Source organism: Rhinopithecus bieti, unplaced genomic scaffold (genome assembly GCF_001698545.2).
Source record: "Rhinopithecus bieti isolate Rb0 unplaced genomic scaffold, ASM169854v2 scaffold_14549, whole genome shotgun sequence".
In the NCBI taxonomy this organism is placed as follows: domain Eukaryota; kingdom Metazoa; phylum Chordata; class Mammalia; order Primates; family Cercopithecidae; genus Rhinopithecus; species Rhinopithecus bieti.
In genome coordinates, this window is record NW_016808027.1 from 1,288,071 (window position 1) to 1,308,152 (window position 20,082).

Consider the following 20,082-nt stretch of genomic DNA (forward strand, 5'->3'; position numbering starts at 1 on the left):
ACTCCTGGCCTCAAGTGATCTGCCCATCTTGGTCTCCCAAAGTGCTGGGATTACAGGTGTGAGCCACCACGACTCTCTGTGAGTTTTCGGATGTCATATTGCATCTGCTTCTAAAAGACTGATATTGCCAAGGTGGGCGGATCACCTGAGGTCAGGAGTTTGAGACCAGCCTGGCCAACATGGTGAAACCCCGTCTACTAAAAATATACAAAAATTAGCCAGGCCTGGTGGCGGGTGCCTGTATTCCCAGCTACTTGGGAGGCTGAGGCAGGAGAATTGTTTGAACCCGGGAGGCGGAGGTTGCAGTGAGCCAAGATTGCACCACTGCACTCCACCCTGGGTGACAGAGCAAGGCTCTGTCTAAAAAAAAAAAAAAAAAAAAAGACAAGACAAGACTGATATCACACCTAAAAGATTATTATATTAAAAGAAGCAGAGTATGAGACGTAGGTACATGGTCCAGTAGGAAGAGAAGCAGCCCTGATTCTACCACTTAAGGTGGTATATGATCTTAGGCTGGACACTTCTATATCTCATCCGTTTTCTTCTTCAACATAATGAAATAGACTTGAAAGTCTCTAAGGCTCTATCAGTTCTGACATTCTAGGCTTCATATACATTAGGTTGAGCCATATGTAATCACTGTGTTTGTAGGTTAGAAACAGCTGAATATTGTAGTTTCATATATGGTTCCAGCTAATACATGCGATGTGGCTGGTGAATACTTCTGAATTCAGAAACTATCCCAAATCTCAGCTAGAACCATCCACTGTTCTGTTTGTCCAGTTTCAACTTAAGGGATCTCCATGTGGTCCCCAGAAGTACCCACTGAGACATGCATATTTGTGTATAGCAGAACTCTGAAATAATATTTTGATAGTAGTTATCTCTGAGGAATTGAATTATGGGTGATTTTCCCTTTCCACATTATAAACTTATGTAATATTTGACTGACTTGACCATAAGTATGTTACTTATATAATAAAAGGAAAAAAGATACTTCCATTTTGAAAAAATAAAAATAAAAGCCTTTGGGTTCTTGAATGGAGATCATGGACCGCATTTGCTGCCATGTGCAGTTATGTTGATGCTCTGCAAACCTGTGCTGAGCCCTGTTGCTCAAACCCTTCCTCATCTCTTCTTGAGGGAGAAGATGGAGACTTCCTCAAGGAGATGTGACATATGGGAAGACAACAGATTCAGAAATTTACAGCTGATAGGACTTTAGACACCACCCAGCCCAAACTTCCAAATAAAATATGGAACGCAAGTGGGTGTAAGAATGAATGGTCAGGTGATGAATGCCATAAGGATTTTGAGAAATGAAATTGACTAGGAGGAGTCAGAGAGAGGTAGAACTTGAACTGGGCTTTGAAAGCTAGGACAGAACTAAATGGGCAGAGTGAATGAAGGGAACAAGATCAGGGAAGCCTGGAGGCAGATGTCAGGGAGCTCCTTCCTGATAAGGGCAGGTAGGCTGGGGAGACAGCAGGAAGCAGGCCTCCTGGGGCTACTCTATGACTTCAGTGTCCCCAGTGGAGAAGGCTCCCCTTCACACAGTCCTCACACCCCATGGGCTTAATCATAAAATACAAATTATTTTGGTTGCAAGTTACAGGCACCTGATGTATATTAGCATAAGTATAGAAGGGAATTTCTGAAGTGTATGGGGTAGTTCACAAGTTTAAAGAAGGAGCTACAGACACCAGGGCAACTCCAGGGATCTCGGGGCCTGGAACAACGGATCTGCCTGAATTCACAAACTAAGAGCTCAGTATGTTTCCTTAAACACACCCAGGTTGGACTAAATAAAATTCTAGGATTTGAAGGGAGTAAAATTTAAACATTCTAATATCCTATGGTGGCCGGGCACAGTGGCTCAAGCATGTAATCCCAACAGTTTGGGAGGCGAGGCGGGTGAATCACTTGAGGTCAGGAGTTCGATCCAGCCTGATCAACATGGTGAAACCCCATCTCTTCTAAAAAAATACAAAATTAGCCAGATTTGGTGGTATACACCTGTAATCCCAGCTACTTGGGAGGCTAAGCCAAGAGAATCTCTTGAACACAGGAGGCAGAGGTTGCAGTGAGCCAAGATCATGCCATTGCACTCCAGCCTGGGCAACAAGAGTGAAACTCCGTCTCAATATATATATATATATATCTCCTATGGTATAGTCACTCCACGCAGCCCTCCCTCCAATCCTGTTGTCTGGAAGCCTGTCCTGCAACCACCTGTAAGTCAAAGCCTGTAGGAGCTTTGGCCTCACAGGTTCTGCCCTCTGCTGGCCAAATCCTGACACATCGCCTTAAACCCTCAAAGCAAAACCAATCACCGATTCAACAGGTATTATTGAGTGCCTACTATGTGCCAAGCATTCACCTAGGCACACTTGGAATACATAAGTAAACAAAAACATCCCAGAAGTCCCTGCACTAATACTTAAGAGCATTTACTCCATGCAAAGCATTGGTCTAAGCGTTTTACACACTTGAACTCATTTAGCTTTTAAAACCCTCATAACAACCCTATGCAGTAAGTAGGTATTCCTTACAAGTACTTCCATAGAGCCCAGTTGTTTTTGACCTAGCACCTTCACGTACTTTCAGCCCAATTTAGGTCCCAACCCAGCCTGGAGCATGGATCTGAACAGTCCCCAGAAATGAATGAGAAAGTGATTTGGGAAAAGGATGGCAGAGTACTGACACCAGTGGTCTGAAGTTGGGTTTCCTGGAAACAGATCTTGAGACAGTCTTTTTTTTTTTTTTTTTTTGAGACAGGGTCTCGCTCTGTGGCTCAGGCTGGAGTGCAGTGGCCTAATCAGGGTTCACTGTAGCTTCGATTTCCTAGGCTCAAGCGATCCTCCCACATCAGTTTCCCAAGTAGCTAGGACTACAGGCATGTTCCATCCCATCCAGCTAATAGTTTATTTTAGTTGAGATGAGGTCTCACTATTTGCCCAGGCTGGTCTCAAACTCCTGAGCTCAAGCAATCCTCCCGCCTCAGCCTCCCAAAGGGCTGAGATTACGGACGTGAGCCACTGCACCTGGCCATCCGACAGACATTGATGGGAAGTGTTTTTCAGGAAAAACCTGCAAGGGAGAGAGTGGAGTAGACAGGAAAGGGAAAGTACCATACAAAGTGTGTCTCGGTCACATCTAGCCTTAACCTGATCCACAGGGAACTGTTATGTATGGGAGCATAAGTCCCACAGCAGAATTACACTCCCTTGAGACAAGGCAGCTGGCCTTTTGTATCCCCAAAGCAGTCAGTCATTGGTTGTGGGCCACCCTGGCAGGGAAGGGGGACAAGAAGGTTTTGAGGAGGTTCCCATCAGCTGTGGGGAAGGGAGCAGCTGTGAGCTACTGCAGAATAGAGCAGTGAAAGAAAGGTAAGCAAAGGAGTGCTCTTGGTTGGAGATTAGCAATAGCCTCATTCCTTGGGAAGGTTCTGAAGCTCTTTTTTCATCACAGAATTGGCCCCACCTTTTGTGACCTTATTTTGCTACCCTATATCAGTCATTGGCTGCTAGCTGCTACAGGGGTACTTACTCTTCCAGGGCGTGCTCATATTTGACTCAGGCCAAATCTCTGGGGATGGGGACAGCTCTAGGCTGATGACGGCAGCCTGGCGAAGGGGGCTCTGGGGCCCCATCAGCATCCATGATAGCTGTGCTATTGGGGAAACGAAAGTAGAAGCAGAGTGTCACATCTTGGGAGCTCCTTCTAGTTTAAGAGACAAGAAGCACACACCAAATAATGAACAAAAATAGGACAATACCAAATAGAACTAAGTAGGAAACAGTATCATTAAGCATCAAAATGTGTGGGGGACAGATACTAATGTGGTGGTCAAGAAGAGGAGAGGACATCGGGCACAGTGGCTCACCCCTGTAATCCCAACACTTTGAGAGGCCAAGACAGGCAGATCACTTGAGGTCAGGATTTCAAGGCCAGCCAGGTGAAATCTCCTCTCTACTAAAAAAGAAAAAAAAAAAGTACAAAAATTAGCTGGGTGTGGTGATGTGTACCTGTAATCCCAGCAACTCAGAAGGCTGAGGCAGGAGAATCGGTTGAACCCAGAAGGCAGAGGTTGCAGTGAGCTGAGATGGCGCCACTGTACTCTAGCCTGGGTGACAGAGCAAGACTCTGTCTCAAAAAACAAAAACCAAAAAACAACAACAAACAAAAGCGTGGGTGGAGGGGGAGAGGGAATTTCATGCATGTTTCCGGGAAGAAGTAGAATTTGTAGTGGAATATGAAGAACTGGTAGGATTTGGTTAGAAAGTCCAATGTAGGGCCAGGCACAGTAGCTCACTCCTGTAATCCCAGTACTCTGGGAGGCTGAGGCGGGTGGGTCACCTGAGCCTGGAAAGTCAAGTGGCTGCAGTGAACTGTGATAACGCCTCTGCACTCCAGCTCTCAAAAAGTAAGTAAATAAATAAATTAATTAAATTAAATAAAAAACAAAGGTCCAGTATAGTATGAGCCAAGCTCAGTGTTCAAAGTAGGTGGATGGCTTTGCCCTACTCAAACATTCAGAGACTGAGGATAGCAACTGCCATTTTCAACATTAGCTTCCAAGGTCACTCATTGTCAAAGCATTTTCTGGCTAGTGAGGAAAAAGACAAAATAGAATTCCAGGGCCAGGGATTTACTCTCAAGAAAGCAAGGCAAAAGCTGTGTCCATCTCTTCTGCTTAGCTCCATTGACGAGGGCTTAAACAACATGGCCACAAACTGGCTGCAAGGGGAGCTGGCAAATGAGGTGCCTATCTGAGTAGTCAAGTCCCAGCTAAACATCTATCACTGTGGAATAAGGAGAGAATTAATTTTGGTGGACAGCCCCAGAAATCTTCACCCCACCCTCCTCACTCTCCCCAACAGGCTCCTGTCTTCACCACACCTTCCTAACTCTTCCCTGCAGGATTAGTTAAGATAAAAACATTTATAACCCTGCTGGGAAGGAAGAAGTGCTGTTACTCTGATTAGATCATGTTTTGGAGGGAGGGGGTGAAGACTGGAGCCTTCTGAGTATAACTTAGCCTATCCTGGGAGTGTGACTTTTGCTCTTTTTTTTTTTTTTTTTTCTGGCACAGGTGAGTCTGGTCTCTCCTGTCATTGGAATAATATCCAAGATTTCGGTTTAGGCATAGGAGAAATAGACAAAGCAAGGCTTTCAGCCAACCACAGCCAACCTTGTATAGAAAAGGCATCTTGTTTCAGGTGCTGCTAAGAAACCAAGAACATGATTTCCCTGGGTGAAATGAGAGAACGATCTGTGGCAGTGGTTGAACTCTGAGGGAGAATGAGCTCCTGGGAACAAGAAATGCAGAAATTCATGAACAGGAAAGAAAAATTAATATTTTATGAACAACTGAATTTCTCATTGCACGTTGCCCTGGGACACAGGGAGCTGTCACCAAGGTTACAGCTCCTTCTTGGGGCGGCTCACAACCAATGAGGGGCTGATACAGGGATCCAAAGGTCTGATTCCATCACCGATTTGGGGCAACTCTGAGGGGCCATCTTAGCTCCGGAATTCCCCAGAAGATCAGCTGAGGCTTCAGTGGCAACCACCTTGTGAGTTAGCTTCTTCCTCTGCCCTCCCCTGCTTTCTCACTTCCTATTTTCCAAGAATACTTCCCCCAACAACCTTCTGCATGCAATTCTCCATCTCAATCTGTTTCCAAGAGAATCAATACTTCCTCAAGAACTGTGCCCTAACGTGGAGTTCATTCCAAAGTCAGTACCAGTAATAATAGAGCAATGGGATGATAGAATGTAGATGAGGTAGTTAGTGGTTCTAGCAAACTAAAAAGACAAGGCAGTGAGAGACAGCAGTGTAGGTAACAGCCAGCTCTATTCATTGAAAAAGAACTAGCCACTAGAGGGCCCAGCACTACAGGTTTACAGCTCTGCTGCTACTTTTTAGAGCACAGAATTTTACCCTTCATCTGGCAGACATCCAGCATAATTGTCCACACAGCTGGGAACATTGTTGGCCATGCTTCCTTCTCTTTTACCTATTCTGGAGACACCAGTGTCCTGGCCTCTTCTGATACCCTAGCACCAAGCCCCCATGCCATTACATATAAGCCTATTCCCATAAATAAAGGCTTCCAATGCCTGTTTTTTCTACCCACTGTTCTCATTGTTCCAAGGGACTCTGAAGATGTGAAATGTGAAATCCAAATAGTTGGTTGTGACCATCCTTACCTAGGAATGGAGAGAATCAGCAACATATTGTCTAGTCCTACCACTTTCTCTAACCCCCCATCCCCCCACCCACCAATTTGTAATAAAGATAAGACACATAGACTTAGATGCAAAATATAGTAGCCAAGGGAGAAAGGGGATATCAGAACCTTCTCAGAAGATGAAAAAGCTTGAGAACATTGTGTAATTGAGTGAATTAATGAATTATTTCTACCATGGATTTATTTAAAGACTCAAAGGAAATTTTCTTCTGCACCCTATTTGGAAGGACAGTCCTTTGCAGGTTGGGGGATTTCCCTTACCTCAGGAGGAAAATATTGGGAGGTCTCTGTTTCCAAAGTATAAATTCCTCAAGGATCAGAGTTAGATTGTGAGAGGGAAAACTCTGAGGGTTAAAGGGACAAGAGCTGGATTCTACAAGACCAGGAGGATGGAGGGGTGGTGGAAATCAGCCCATGAACTCTCCCCCATTGCCCTCCTAGTATCTCTGGCAGTGATGACTACAAAGACACGTGGGGGATAATTACCAAACCATAGCTTTGGGACCATACAAGGAGTTCTGGGTGGCTAGGTTTACAATGGAAGGCGTAAATGTCTTATGCAAGTGGGCCAGATACCTCTGGCTTCTCCACACCTGCTTGGACAATGAGCATCCTCAACACAACTGCAGTGGACTGAGATTGTCCCCCAGGTTTTCTGGATTGGGTAAGCCCTGGGGTTTTTGCATCCCCAGAAAGTCTCTGAAATTAGACAGAGACTGGCAGGTGGGGGTGAAGCTAAATTTAATTGGATTTGAATTAGATAAAAATTTGATTTGATTCAGAAAGGAGTAAAGAAATCTAATGTTCTTCTACTTGCTATTGAGCAAATTAAATGGGTTACAATATTGGGAGTTCTGATATCGCAATAGCAAACCTACCCTGGCCCGGTTAATAAAAGAATAGTAATACTTTATTGAGGGGTTGCCATGTGTTAGGCAGTGCATTCTTTCATTTAATCCTCACAATATACCTATGAGGTAGACTGAGACTTAGAGAAGTCAAGTGGGTTGCCCAAGGTCACATGGTTAGTAAATGGCAAACAAAGTTTGTCAGATTCCATGTCTAACTTCTACAGCCATTCATTCCCTGTTGTCTAGCCATTCATTCACTGATATCTAATCCATCATTTACTAATCTGTTTAGCCAGATATGCATTCAGACAGTAAATAGAATTAAATTATTCTGTTCCTTAAACAATGAGACAGATCTAGTTGGAGTTTAAAGAACAAAAGAACCTTAGAATCACAGAATGTTTGCACTGGCAGCTGGTCTAGTGGGAAGAGCAAAGCTTTAGAACCAGGTGGACTAGATTGGAATCTTGGCTCTGCTATTCATTCTGTATGTGATCTTGAGCAATTTATTTAACCTAATTATCAGCTTCCATATCTGTGTATCACAAATATATACACATTCTCACTAAACTAATATGAAGAGTAGAGATAATGTCACATGGAACCAGTGCAAAAATGCAAGTCCCAGCACAAAATGAAAATGCTGGCACTTTGTTCAAAAATTACCAAGAATGTAAAGATGGTGACAGCAGAGTATTAAACCAAGTGTGGGGGCCCTTGTGAGCATAGGCCATGGTGACACATCCACAGCCTGGCACAGAGTGGGTCTGCAATAAATTGTAGTCCTTTTCTCTCTAGATCACTGATTATAACCGTCTCCTTTTGCAGATGAGGAAACTGGAGTTCAAAGAAAAGCTTAAAAATGCAAATTAGGGCCAGGCGCGGTGGAGGCGCGGTGGCTCACACCTGTAATCCCAGCACTTTGGGAGGCCAAGGTGGGTGGATCATGAGGTCAGGTGTTCAAGACCAGCCTGGCCAACCTGGTGAAACACCATCTCTTAAAAATTTTAAAATTAGCCAGGTGTGGTGGCACGTGCCTGTCATCCCAGCTACTTGGGAGGCTAAGACAGGAGAATCACTTGAACCCAGGAGGCGGAGGTTGCAGTGAGAATCACTTGAACCCGGGAGGTGGAGGTTGCAGTGAGCCGAGTTCACCCCACTGCACTCCAGCCTGGGCAATAGAGCAAGACTCCGTCTTGGGGAGAGGGGGAAAACGCAATTTAGTACAAGAGCCAAGACCACAACCAGACCTCCTTTGTTCCCAGCCAGTGGTCTTTACCCAGCATTTCCAAAGCGGGTTCTATATGATAATAGATATTCCATGTATAAAAGTTTCCATCAACAAGCAAGTTTATAAAACACTGGATTAAGGTTAAACAGACATCTTTTGCAGAACTCTCCAGAACACTTTTATGTGCAACAGGTATCTCCAAGACAGGGATATAATATGGAACATTGCATAAAAGTATTTGACGTGGAACCCTTTTTCAGGAGCATACTAAGTATCTCTCAGAACTCTGTCAGAAATGCCACTCTAAACACTGCCCCAGGGTGATGGAAGTTTCCATGGGTTTTGATCTGTGGGGTGTGGTTGTTTTTATACTAAATTAGAAGCAAATATATTCTTCCCACTAGTCCTTTCTGTCAGCATCCCTGTCCCAGCTGACTTGTGAGCCTGAGGATATAAAGATAATGAAAACCAGACTTCAGGAAAAGCACACTTGTCTAGAGTCACCCAGCTGCATCCATAAGGCAGATGCAATATGCCTCTCTCCCAAGAGTAGAACACAGAGACAAAACATACACTAGGATCCCAAAATTCTTTTCATTCTGGGTAATTCGCTCACAGACACCACATTGCAAAAGTAATAGCTAAAGTCCCCTATAAAGTCACATAAGAAGCTAGGAAATCAGGATTCTCATCTTGGAGCCTTCATTTATTAGCTGTTTGACCTAAATTGATCAATTCATCTGCTCATCACTTTACTTTTATCGAATACCTTCTGGCATCAAATTAAATTAATTTCTCCCTTTGTCAAACTACCATTGTTTCATCTGTAGCACTCTCCCCCCAGGACTTTGAGAATCTCCGTGGAACGTAGTTTGAAAATCAGCAGGTTGGATGATTACTATAGACCATCTAGTCTATATGGATGGATGAAATCTATACAGAATCTATATGGAAAGGAACTATAGTTTCTTTCAGCTATAATAGTCTGTGATTCAAATTTATATACAGTTTTGCAACCTATTGCCTCCGCCTATTAACCAAGGACCCTAGTTCCCTGAGAAATGCACCTCTTAATTTCTGAGAGGCCTGGAGAGTGATTCTCACATGCTGAACTGAGATGCCAGGTGACTTGGACACTTCTGGAGTTCCCAGTACATAGCATCTATTATATGGAATGCATGAAGGGGAGGAAACTCTCTCCATCATGATATACTTTGTCACATGGGTTTCTAATGGGTAATATTTATGTCCTTTGACTCACAGAACTATCAGTAAAGCAGCTCTTCTATATTTTGCTGATTCCTTCCTAACCCCACTTTCCCTCTACAAATTCCTAAGCCTGAGCTGCAGCAAGGCCAATAAACAAATCTGCATGACAAACCTAATGTTAAATGTTGGCTCATTCCTCCTTGATTTTGAAGATTCTATTGCTGGACCCATGTTGCCTATCTCCTCACTTTCCTTAAGATGAGTTCTCTCCCAGGAGAGACCCAAAGCCCTCATGAAAAATGGACTTTGGGTGAGTTGGGCCTACTAGGTCGAATATGCCCAAATGGGTCCCCCAGGAAGCAGATGCCAAAATGGAGTGAGAAGTGCCAGAAATGTACTGGGGGAGAATGCCTGTGAAGGAGCAGGAGTAGATGAGGGAGCCTCAGATGGTGATGCAGATCTGACACCAGTGAAAAAAGAGGGAAGGAAGAAGGACCGGGCAGGAGGAGCCTCAGGTTTCAATGCAGCTCTGAGAAAGCCTCAGCCAGGCTGATGAGGAGCCCCAGAGCAGAGACTGCCCATTACAGGAGCCCATGTTGGGCAGGAATGGCCTGGCTTTCACACGTCTGCAGAGCTTGGTCAGTGGCAGGGAAGGCCAGGGTGAGCATGACCGGCGTGTAAACACTGCAGGAGAGCCCAAAGGTGCTGCTGCCTGAGGCCGGCCACTAACTGCTCTCCTCCCTTCAGGCTCCCTGTGGGAGACCTGAGCAGCTCACTCACGGTGGCTGCCACATCACGAATACCTACGCCTGTGTGAATTCCAAAAGTGGACATAATTTAAGCTCAAACGGAGCCCCGTATGCACATTTATTACAATCTTGTGTTGAGTGTACAAAAAGTGTAGCACTTGGCACAGCAGCAGCCCCACCCTCACCAGTGGAACAATCGAAGCGAAAAAGGGCTAGTCTGGGAAGGTTTCAGGTAAACAGGTGAGTTTTTCTTACCATGATTGTCAACAGCAGCCTCCATTGTAGATTAACACTGTGTCAAGCTGAGTACAGAGAGAACAATTCTCAGGGAGCTTCAGTTTGCAATAAAATATTCCTCACATGAGGCGCTCAGAGCAGACTTTTGAAGAATTTACATGTCAATCACTGGATGCTCCAAGGAGGGAGGAGCTTCTAATAAGTTCTAATAAGAACTGGCCCTGGAAGCTACCAGAGAGACCTTGAAACTGATCTGGCAGCCAAGTGGGTTGTGCAAGGACATGCTCCACCCCTGGGACCCTGCCAGCCAAGCTGTAGGATTTGTTGAGAGGCAGGCCCAACACCTGTTGTGGCTGCTGGATGAGATTCAAAATTTAAGGAGAAAAGACAGAAAAGGAAGGAACTGGAAAAGAGGAATTTGTAGCTAGAAGAGGAAAGACAGCATGCTTTTCAGAACCATGTCAGAATTCATCCCGGGCTAATCACCTGCCAAAAAAGAGATAGTGTCAGTGGTAGAAAGAACACTGAAGATGACACTTAAGCTCTGCCGCTAACTCCCCGGCTGACCTCTGTCACTCAATGCCCCTCTGGGCCTGTGCTCCTTGGCTGTAATCTGCTGAGCTATGCCAGACACCTAAAATTCTTCCATTTGAACAGTCTAGGATTTGAACAAGCTTCCTTAAAATAATCTTGGAAGAACCTAGTATGAAATGGGTGGAGGGGGGAGGATAAAAAAGAATTTCCTGTGAACCCAGGAGCAATAATATCATATAACATAATATAACATAATAAGCTAACTAATCATAGCAAGCATTACAACAGGTGGGGGAATCTGGGAATGGGAGCCAGTAACATCTCTAAAGTAGAGGTAATTTCATGATCAAGACATCCAGTGCATTGAAACGTGACGCTGTTCTATCTTTATAGAGTGTGCAGATGGTTGGGAAGGAAATTAGTTCCACCTGTCAGCTAAAAGATCTGAGCTTCATATACATTCCATCAACACATGAACTCCTAATGTCACTAAAGCAAAGAGATGGAATGGTCTCTGTCCTTTCCTGAATGCTCTTCCAGTTTTCTCTTATAAAAGTCATTTCTACTCCCCTTTAAATCTGCATTCACAGTTTGTTTTCACTTAGATAAGAATGCTGGGAGGGGAAAGCATACTGTTTTTTCCCCCCAGTCCTACTATTTTAGGATTCTAGCAACAACAGGGTTGCATGCTCCCTTCTTATTTATTTCTTTCGTTGAGCTAAGAAGATGCCACAGATAAAAAACCAAAACGAAATGAAAAACTGCAGTCAAGAGAAGAACAAAATTAGCAGCCAATCCGGAAAAGGCTGTACAATCCCCAAGCCTTTAGATACTTTATCCTCCAGGCTGGGCCCTCCCAGAGAGGATCGAGTTTTCTCTTGGGGTTTCTTTTTGAATTAAGCACCACTGAGGGCTATGGTCCAGAAACACAAACTCTTAACCTCATCCCTGGTAGACAAACAGGTCTAGGGAGATTAAATAACCTGCAGGGAGAGAGTCCTCTGGGATCCATGGGAGACCAGACTGAAGCAAAGAAAAAAGGGACTGTGGTATCAGTGAGGACACAGGAGCAGCCACAGGAGGGCTGTGCTGCCTAAATAAATAATGGCATGTTTGGCAGCAGACCCAATTCTCAGACAGGCCTGGGGCCGACAGGTAGGCTGTTTGCTAACATACACTCACCCTTTGGATCTCAGCTTCAATGTTATTTCCTCTGGGAAGCAGGGTGCCACACACAGTTGTACTGGTTGCCTGCTGCACAGAAAATACATTCCAGATTTATAGGTTTTTATAAAAATGTCCCGGAAGTTGGTGTTTTAAGGAAAGAGCACTCTTTTTTCTCTGATTCACAAAAAGGTGCTGGACTGGCAGTGACCTTGCTAAGAATCCTTTCCTAATTCTTATCAGAACAGGTTTAGTGCCCCTCCTATCTGTTCCAGAAGGACTCCGTCTACCATGGTATTTACCACACGTTATTCTAATTGCCTTTTTACTAGTGTATACCCAGTCTAGATTATCAGCTTTGTGAGTCAGAGGCTGTGTCTCGTTTGACACTGTACTCTGGACCCCAGAACAGTGCCTGGCCCTACCACAGGTTCAATGGTATTTGTTGAATGAATAAGCAACATATTCTGAGCCATTCCAATGCTCTTGCCCAAGTGGACAGAGAGCTTGTCATAATAGAGTACTAGTCATGTCCAGGGTTTGAGTCTTTGTTCTACCTCTAACTTACTACATGATGTTGGCAAGTCACTTCACCCCAGTATTCTTGATGTAAAATAGGGATAACCCTACCCTGTCCACCTCAGAGGGTCATTATGAGGAGTACTTTAGAAGTATTACTAGGTAAACTTATGAAAATACTGAACACATGGGAAGTATAGGCCATTCCGGGAAACTTGGACTACAAGGGGTCCAGGACCAGGAGTGACCTTACATCTAAACATAGTTAAGTAGTCACCTCTGGCAGAAAACTAAAGATTTCTAGGCCAGGCAATACTTTTTTGGTTGCTATGGGTAGAAACCTCAAAATGTCAAAAGACACATTTATTGTTTCCTATAGGTAAGGGTAAATTTAAAGCTGGACCTCCAGGACAACTGGAAATAGGCACAATAATGCCACAAGGTAGATTGCATTCTTGTCCTCTCCCCCTGTCCCCACCCCACCACACTCCATCTGTCTCTTCTTTCTGGAAGTCAGCCCACCAGCTACAGACTGGCTTCTTCCACACAGCAAGGGATGTGGCTACTGACACCTCCTGGCTCCATCTCACACTTTTGCCATCTGAGGGGGACTGAGCCCCTTCCCTTACCTCTAATTTGCAAAATTTCTCTTTGGCCCTGGCTAGAAGATACATCTTCATCCCTGTGCCAAGGGTGAGAGATTCTATGATTTCCAGCTCCTACTGGAACTACATAGTTGAAGTGGGGGATCAGTGTTCAAAAAGAAGGGAGGTACTGTTCTAAGAAAGGCTGGGTACTAGGATTTCCACTACAATTTTCTAAAGATCATCTCCCCACTGAGACCTGCCATTAGCAACATTAGCAATCAGTTAGCTTTGGTTTGGGCTCTGCTCCTCTAGCGCCATTCTTTCAAATACCCTGAGTTCCTTATAATAGAAGGAAGGGAACAGAAGGGTGCCAAGTATAGGAGAGGGACAAGCAAATAAGTAAACACAGTCTGCTTTCCTCTGCAGACCTGCAATAAATAACCAGAGAAGTGAGCCATGTGTCCAGAAAAATTCGTTCCCTTCCTAGGATTGATGGCAAGTGATGTCACCTGCTCAATGTCAGGTCCTAAATTCCTCTGTGCTTTGGCCAGGTTGTGGCTTGACAGCAATGTTTCTGAACTACGTGTCTGACCACTTTCACTTTTTGTACTGTAGCATTCCCTTCTTGTCTCCTTTTAAGTAGTCCAACTCACATATCTTATAAATGGACAAGCCAGAGTCCCAGAGAGAGAAAATTTATTATCCAACATCATACACTAAAAGGGAGTTCATGGTCAAGCCAAGATCAGATTCTAGGTCATCTGACATGTGTTTTTTCCAATTATACCATCCTTTGTTTTTCTGCATGTTTATAATCTGAGAGATGTAGTTCACCTCTTAATCTCACCTTCTTCTGGTTCTTTTGTCTTTCTGGGTCGCTTTTTAAGAGGACTTCTCAAGGTCAGCTTCACTATACTCCTATTTAGTCACCTCTGGATCCCAGTCAGTTAGCTACTGTCTTATCCTCCACTATCAGGAATGAAATTCCAATACCAGAGACCCCATCCTACTGATGCAGTATTCTTTTCACTGCTCTTTAGCAGGAGCTCACTATTTAAGCTAGTCTTAACTTGTAGCAAAATTGCAGGCATCATCCTGGCTAACTCCTACTTACCTTCCAGATATCCATTTAGATCACTTTATTTCAGAAGGTAAAATATAAAATGTATACCAGGAATACTTTCTGTAAGCAACTCATAGTACCCCATGTGTATTAGTTCATTCTCACACTGCTAAAAATAACTACCTGAGACTGGGTAATTTATAAAGAAAAGAAGTTTAATCGGCTCATGGTTCTGCAGGCTGTATGGGCTTTTGCTTCTGGGGAGGCCTCAGGAAACTTACAATGACGGCTAAGGGGAAACAAGCCCATCTTCACATGGCCAGCAGGAGAGGTGGTGGGGAGGTGCTGCACACTTTCAAACAACCAGATATTGTGAGAACTCTGTCACAAGACAGCACTAGGGGGATGGTGCTAAACCATTAGAAACCACCCCCATGATTTAGTTACCTCCCACCAGGCCCTACCTCCAACATTGGGAATTACAATTTAACATGAGATATGGGTGGGACACAGAACCAAACCATATCATTTCAGAAGGTAAAATATAAAATATGTATGAGGAATACTTTCTATATGCAACTCACAGTACTCCGTACCTCCCCCAATAAAACATTTAGCACTCTAGACAATCATTGCCTGCTTACTGTGTCTCTTTTCTTCATTCTACTATAATTTCTATAAGAACAGAGGTCATTCCTATTCCCTTTACCATTATTTCCTCCAGGAAATGTTGCATAAATATTAGTTGAATGAATGACTAGAACACTGACTCTGTGGTTCCTAATTATTTGCACAGTAGCCATCAAATGACAAAAGGATGTGAAATACTTTATAAGTGAAGACATTATGTAGCTGTTGAGGATTATCCTAAAAGCACTCATTATACCATCTATCACTATAATATAAGCCTTCTCTGCTTGGAGATGCCAAAAAAAAAATTCAGTAGTCCATCCACAAAAGTTTCCCAGACTCTTACGTGATTGGAAGGGCTGTGCTACTGCCATAGGCAAACTTCATCACCAGTATCAAACATTGCCTTTGTGACATTTCCCTCACCTCAATGGCAGGTTAGACTCTGCCTCTGGTCTCAGTCCGCTTGGTGTCCCTGTCCTAAGTTTTTCCATGTGTTACCTCATTTACAACAAGGCTGTGAGAAAGGTTCTATTTTTACTACCCTTTAAACGATGGAAATATCAAGGTACAGGGAGGTTATATGACTCGCTCAAAGTCACAAAGCAACTGAGTAGTGGAGCCAGGATTCAAACCCAGTTCTTGCTCTGAATCACTATGCTATGTAAGACTCTTCTTTTGGCTGGGTGCGGTGGCTCATGCCTGTATTCCCAGCACTTTGGAAGGCTGAGGTGGGTGGATCACTTGAGTTCAGGAGTTCAAGGCCAGCCTGGGCAACATGATGAAACCCCATCTCTATTAAAAAATACAAAAATTAGGTCTGGCGTGGTGGTTCATGCCTGTAATCCCAGCACTTTGGGAGGCCAAGGTGGGAGGATCACCTGAGGTCAGGAGTTTGAGACCAGCCTGACCAACATGGAGAAACTCCCATCTCTACTAAAAATACAAAATTAGCTGGGCATGGTGGCGCATGCCTGTAATTCCAGCTACTCGGGAGGCGGAGGCAGGAGGATTGCTTGAGTCCAGGAGACAGTGATTGCAGAGAGCCACAATCATGCCACTGCACTCCATCCTGGGCAGTATATCAAGATCCTGTCTCAGAAAAAATAAATAAAAAGACTCTTCTTTCTATTACTTCTTCTACAGCAACCTTCTATCTTGTTTAGACTGCCTTCTTCCTGTTATCCAAACAGACCTTGGACTTTTCCAGTTCTGTGTATCTGGAATATGATTTTATGAAGAACTCAGAGGAGTCTTATAGATTATTTTATGAAAGACTTCTATGTTATAGATGACAAAATGGTGGTATGTGTTATGGAAAGAACATCAGCTTTGGAACAAGGAGGCCCTACAGTCAAAGTCTGGCTGTTTTAGTTATCGATTGCTGTATAACAAACCACTCTATCACAGCCGCTTAAAACAACAGCAATTTCTTGTTTCTCACAATTACATGGATTGGCTGGGCAGCTTCTCTGTTGGTATTACCTGAGCTTGCTCACACTGCTGCATTCAGCAGGAGGGCTGAATGGGCTGGAAGGTTGCCCATGACCTCACATATCTTGCTTGACTGGGGTGACTTCCATGTGGACTGTCATCCTCCCAAAGGCTAGACCAGCTTTTTAAAATATTGGTCTTGATGAGAGGAGCTGAAAAGAATTTGTGGCTTTATTTAATCTGTCTCACTTCCTAGATGGTTTACCTTGGACAATTTCCTTTTTCTCTTCTGAGATCAGTTTCTTTGTCTTTACAATTCGGAGAGCAATCTCAACTGTCCCAGATTCTTGTAAGTATTAAATGAGATCATATATGTAATTATTAAATGAAATAATATAAAAAATTCCTGCCATACAACAACCATTTTTCCAATGTTAGTTTTCATTGCATTTCTTGGGCCTTGTGTGAAGCCTTCCTCTTACTCGCCATAATCTCTCTATAGTTCACATAAATCCTTCACTCCAATCAAGATGCAGCTCTACTCTCGTGTCTCATGTTATACAATTTTTCAAAATTATTAGCTTGCAATAATTGTCTGTCTTAGGAAATTCCAAAGTTCTATGTATAAATTAACTGTTTTCAGCTTTTCCACATCCCCACAGAAAAAAAAAATCTAATAGATTAGCTTTACATGTAAAATTATTTATTGTTATGCATAATTCGTAATTTCTGTCTAGTTGGTGTCATAATTCTACCTTTTTATCCCCAATTTAAGAACACATACTGACATGCAAGTGAATAAGAATGTCTTTATTATCCTTATTTGTTCTAAAGGGAAATTATTTGCAAAAGTTGCATCTTTAATATTAGCAACACGTTAGTTGCCATGCCTCTCTGGTCTAAATCACTTATTTGGGGCTAAGCACACAGAACTTTATTTTTAAAATTCTTTTATGAATATGTCCTATCTTCCTAAGTAGATTAAAACTACCAATAAACCAAGGACCTTAATATATACATACATATGTGTAAACATGTGCACATAAGTTTAATTTATCTTGCAGCTCTATTACAGGGCCCTACACATAATAGAATTCAGTAGTATTCAGAATTTCAGAATAGAAAGCAATGCATGTTTCCCAGCTACTCCCTTTTGGGGCCCTGAGAGAAAACAATGCATGAAAACGCTGGGTACTCCATACTCATTATCTTAGGCCAGTGGGCCTTAAAGTTGTGGAAGCGTCACTTTTTATCAAAACACACAGGCCTGTTCCCTCCCTTCCCTTACTCATTGCTGTACCTTAGGATGGGACAGGGTAGGAGAGAGATGTGTTTAGAAAACTTTTACAAACATTGTTGGTGTGAGAACTACCATAGCCTTAGACTCTGAGATTACTCAGTGTAGTTAACTCTTAACAGCTTTGTGCAGTTGCAGGAGGAAGCTTCTTTCTCCATCTCTCCATGCTATTTTGATTACCAAAAGCTGTTTTTATTTAACTGAACCCAGCTGCTGTTTTCTCAAAGTATGGTATTCATCTCCAGGGGTCTCAAAAATGTTGAGATTCACAGGTGTCCTAAGCTCTCTACAGTCTACTTACAAAACCTACCTTGCCAAATTTCCTAACCATAAAATCATTTCCTTCAATGCTTTCCTCCTTATCACAGTCAACTCATAAAAGTCCATACATTGGTAGGAGCTCTCATAAGGCCTTGAAGATACCACAACAAATGCCTGGGGCTTGACTAATCTTTAGTTGCATAGAAGCCTGCTTTCTCTGTGATAATTCACACTGACTATTATGATTATGTTTGTGTCTAGTACAGTAGGAGACACCAGAAAGTGCTTAATAAGTACTTTTGTATTGACTGATTATAATGAGTTGTATATTTTGGTTTTTGTCAGGGCAGTGGAGAAAAGCCTCTATTTTTTTTTTTTTTCTTCTTTTTTTTTGGTGGTGGTAGGGGGAAGAGTCTCACTGTGTCACGCAGGCTGGAGTGCAGGGGCACAATCTTGGCTCACTACAACCTCCACCTCCCAGGCTCAACTCAAGCAATCCTCCCACCTCAGCCCCTCAAGTAGCTGGGACTACAAGTGCACACCACTGTGCCCAGCTAATTTTTTGTATTTTTAGTAGAGACGGGGTTTCCCCATGTTACCCAGGCTGGTCTCAAAGTCTTGGGCTCAAGCAGTCCGCCCACCTCAGCCTCCCAAAGTGCTGGGATTACGGGTGTAAGCCACCACATTTGGCTAAAAGCCTCTATTTCAATCTAGCTCTTAGTAGCTCAGAGAGCAGTTTCTTAAGAAAAGGGAAGAGGATAAAGCCTTAGAGAGGTTGTTAGCAATTTAGCATCTCTGAGTCAGGTGAGAGTATTTAATTTGCTCAATAAAGAGAACAATATGCTCTCCAGGTATGGTAAAGGCACTGCTACTGTGCCTACAGATGACAATACTATATTGTACACTTAAAAATCCCCTGTGTATACCAAGGGAGGACTGTACAAAGCCAAGGATATCATAAAGCATCTCAGGCCAATGCAACAGTGTTATGATGGGCAACCACAGTATTACTTTTGTTATTAGATTATAACATTACTTCATTACTGTTAAAGCATTGTTATTATTATTAAATTATAACTTAATGGTTAGCAGCAGGACCTTTATAATTAGAGCAATCTGAGTTTAAATTCCTGCTCTTCCACTTATCAGCTCTATGAAATTGAGCAAGTCACTTATTTAGGCTTCATATATGGAAATCATATATTCCCCCTTCCCCAAGTTTGCTGTTGTTAATTGTTGAGGACTGTAGTCATCCATTTGTTTAATGATGCTTTCAAACTGTTTTTGGAAAGAGGTATTCCCTGTTATGTGTAGTTACCAAAGCCTTTGCTCCATTATCTCAGTGCTTAGTGAAGTGACCTAACAAAGATTTCCTTAAGTACTCAGAGCCAAAAAAAAGAGAAAAAAATACTACTCTTCTGGTCTTTGCAGCTTGGTTGTGAGTGGGGACATTTTTGACCCCTACGCCAGTCCACCTACAGGTCTGCCTTTGCATGGAGCCCACAGATCTTCTAGAGGTGCCAAGCCTATGATCCTCTAAGGCCTTTCTTCCTTTCTTTTTTTTTTTTTTTTGAGACAGAGTCTTGCTCCTGTCTCCCAGGCTGGAGTGCAATGATGTGATCTCAGCTCACTGCAACCTCCACTTCCCGGGTTCAAGCCATTCTACTGCCTCAGCCTCTCGAGTAGCTGGGATTAGAGGTGCCCGCCACCATGCCTGGCTGTGCATGCACATGGTCCTGGGAGTGCATGGTCATCCCAGCACTTTGGGAGGCCTAGGTAGGCAGATCACCTGTGGTCAAGAGTTCGAGACCTGCCTAACCAAAATGGCAAAACCCCGTCTCTACTAAAAATACAAAAAATTAGTGGGCATGGTCGTGCATGCCTATAGTCCCAGCTACTGAGGAAGCTGAGGCACAAGAATCACTTGAACCCGGGAAGCGGAGGTTGCAGTGAGCTGAGATCGTGCCACTGCACTCCAGCCTGGGCGGCAGAGCAAGACTCTGTCTCAAAAAAAAGCCATAGTGCTCTCTTACCAAAAGTCACTGCCCTTTTCCTTA

The 20,082-nt window shown here is 43.4% G+C and overlaps 1 long non-coding RNA gene across 1 annotated transcript in view; it reads right to left on the reverse strand.

The window, feature by feature from the left end:
- The window catches only part of LOC108537624 (uncharacterized), a 72,743-nt gene that overhangs the window by 23,040 nt on the left and 29,621 nt on the right, over positions 1–20,082 (reverse strand). The window contains exon 2 of the long non-coding RNA XR_001887868.1: positions 3,553–3,675. This is a non-coding gene — a long non-coding RNA (uncharacterized LOC108537624). The remainder of the gene's footprint in view (positions 1–3,552; positions 3,676–20,082) is intronic.